This window comes from Ursus americanus, chromosome 19, assembly GCF_024610735.1.
Source record: "Ursus americanus isolate L20-20 chromosome 19, mUrsAme1.1.p, whole genome shotgun sequence".
NCBI lineage: Eukaryota > Metazoa > Chordata > Mammalia > Carnivora > Ursidae > Ursus > Ursus americanus.
The window spans coordinates 53,725,834-53,728,831 of NC_142145.1; positions in this window are offsets into that span (position 1 = coordinate 53,725,834).

The window sequence follows — 2,998 nt, forward strand, 5'->3', positions numbered from 1 at the left end:
TTTTTTTTTCATTACAAAAATTGAGGGGCACAGTCGATTAAGCATCTGCCTTCTGCTCAGGTCATGATCTTGGGGTCCTGGGATCGAGCCCTGTGTGGGGCTCTCTGCTCATGGGGGAGCTTGCTTCTTGCTCTGCCTCTACCCCTCCCCTGCTCATTCTCTCTCTCTCAAATAAATAATTTTTTTAAAAAATTGAGGCAAAATTCATGCAACATAAAATTAGCCATGTAAAGTGTATTAATCAGGTGGCATTTAATCAGTGCATTCGCAATGTCATACAACACCCCTTCTCTCTAGTTCCAGAATATTGTCATCACCCTCATGGACACTTCATACCAGTTAAGGAGTCACTCACTCCCCATCCCTCAAGCCCCTGACAACCACTAATCTGCTTCTTATCTCTATGGATTTACGTATTTTGGGTACTCCACATAAATGGAATCATATTCAATATGCGAGCTTTTAAGTCTGGCTTCTTGCCCTCAGCACAGTGTTTTTGAGCTTCACCTATGTCATTGTGTGTGTCAATAGGCCGTTCTTTTTTATGGCTGATAATAATTACTTGTGTGGCTAGACCACATGTTGTTTATCCATTCATCCATTGACTTTTGATTTGTCCCTACCTTCTGGCTACTGTGAGTAGTGATGCTGTGACCATTTGTGTACAAGTATTTGTTTGAAAACCTAGTTTCGGTTTTTTGGACTATATGTCTGGGAGTGAAATTGCTGGGTCATATGGTAATTCTATGTTGAACTTTTTGAGGGAACTGCCAAACTGCTTTCCACAGCAGCCGCACCGTTTTACATTCCCACCCGCTATGGAAAAGGGCTCCAATTTCTTCCCATCCTTGCCAATACTTGTAATTTTCCATTGTTTTTAAATATAACCATCCTAGCGGGTGTGAAAAAACACATTTTAAAAATTATTTACCCTTTACATTAAAACTTTGTATACACATACCAACAAAACATAAGTGAAATAAGAGCTTCACAAAATAATAAATTTTTTTTTTTTTATGTGACAGAGAGACAGCCAGAGAGAGAGGGAACACAGCAGGGGGAGTGGGAGAGGAAGAAGCAGGCTCATAGCGGAGGAGCCCGATGTGGGACTCGATCCCGGAACGCCGGGATCACGCCCTGAGCCGAAGGCAGACGCTTTAACGACTGCGCTACCCAGGCGCCCCACAAAATAATAAATATTATACTCCGTTATTTTCTATTCTAGCCTAGTATAATCTATCCTGTTTCATTTTTCTTAAAAAAAAATTACTAGTGGCAACTCACTAAATTGATTTCATTATCTACTAAAGGGTTGTGGCCCACTGTTTGAAAATCACAGCTCTATTTGGATGCAAAAATTTTTCTAGGAGCTTTTTTGTATTTACATGAAAAATAGGAATGATTTCCTTTTGTGAATACTAGAAGACACCTTACTGTACAGCAAATAAAAACCGTAATTGTAATTCACATCATCAGCAAAGTATGTTGAATAACTCATTGTTATTGAAGAGTGCTGGCCCAGAGGTTAGAAAGCTGGGGATTCATTTGGACTCTGAAACTTTTTCTGCGTCCTTGAACAAATACTTTCTCTGGGATTCATTTCTGCAGCCAGTCAATGAAGGTAACAAGGGACAGCACACCCACCTGGAGACTTGTTGATGAAACCTGGATAATAGCATAATGGATGTGGTTTTAGCTTGAAAACAGGGAAATGCTATAAACAGTGAATTGTTGCTTAAGTGCTTCCACAGGCACCTGCTCAGGGAGCACTAGTCGATAATAGTCAATAAATAATAACAGCCGGACCACCACCTTCCCTGGCTACTTGCTGTACGCCAGGCAGGGTTCTAAGCCCTGTGCCTGCATGAATTCAGTTTGTTTGCATAACAGCCCTATGAGGTAAGGACTGCTACTGTTAGCCCCTTTCACACATGAGAAAATCAAGGCACAAGGTAACATGGTAACTAGTAGCCTTACCAAAATTCTATCTCTAGTAAGCAGCAGAACTAGGGTTGACACCAGAAAGGCTGCTTCTTGTGCCTGAATGCTTAACCACCATAGTAGATTCCCCATTGAATTAAGGCAGAAATCAGAATTGTATATGAGTGTGTCTGAGCATTTGTAAAGTTTGCTATGACATTAAGTATTTCTGCAAATTAAATGCTTATTTGAGAATAATCAGTGAAGAAAACCATGTACATTTTTGTTGCACACTTTTGTGGAAACAAGAGTGTAATCAGTGAGTCACTGCAAGGAAGGATCAAGTACCAAATACCAGCTTTAAAGCCTATGGACTCACAGTGGGTTTTCTGAATGTGTGTATGCAGGGGAGTGTGTGTGTGTGTGTGTGTGTGTGTGTGTGTGTGTGTGTGTGCATTCGCCCATACACTTCAAAGAGAGAGAGGACTGGCTCCTAGCAGGGGTAAAGCTTGTTCAGGACCATAAAGAAACCCAAGGAGAGACCAGACCAGGAGCTTAGCCGTCAGGGAGCCCGGCCTCTGAGTCCCACGATACTGACCACACGCTGACATGAAACACACCCCATCCGGGGAATGGCGCTCCGGGCCTGGCATGGTGAGAGCCTGTCCAGCCTGCGGGCCAGAGATAAGTCTAAATCTAGCCTTTGATGCCGACACCAGCTAAGGCTTCCATCAGCTGAGGAGACTGATAATTCTCATTGGGGGAGACCAGGGAACTGGGGGACTGGGCTTTGATTTATTAGGCAGAGCAGTTGGTTTAAGTGTCCAGGAAATGAATGTCAATGACTGAGGGGACTTTCTGAGAGCCGAGCCACTAACCCTTGTCTGTCAGGCCAGGCGCCAAGTCTTCAGCAGCCGGGGCTGCGTGTGTAGAAAGAGGTGCTTTCCCTTGTCCGCCCTTCCCGCAGGAAGACGTCACTGTCGGACACCTTCCTCCTGAGCGCGGATCTGGGATGCTGTCCAAAACCTAGGTCTCTCATGTGTCACGTTGCCAGGCTGAGCAAGAGCCAGGCTCCTTT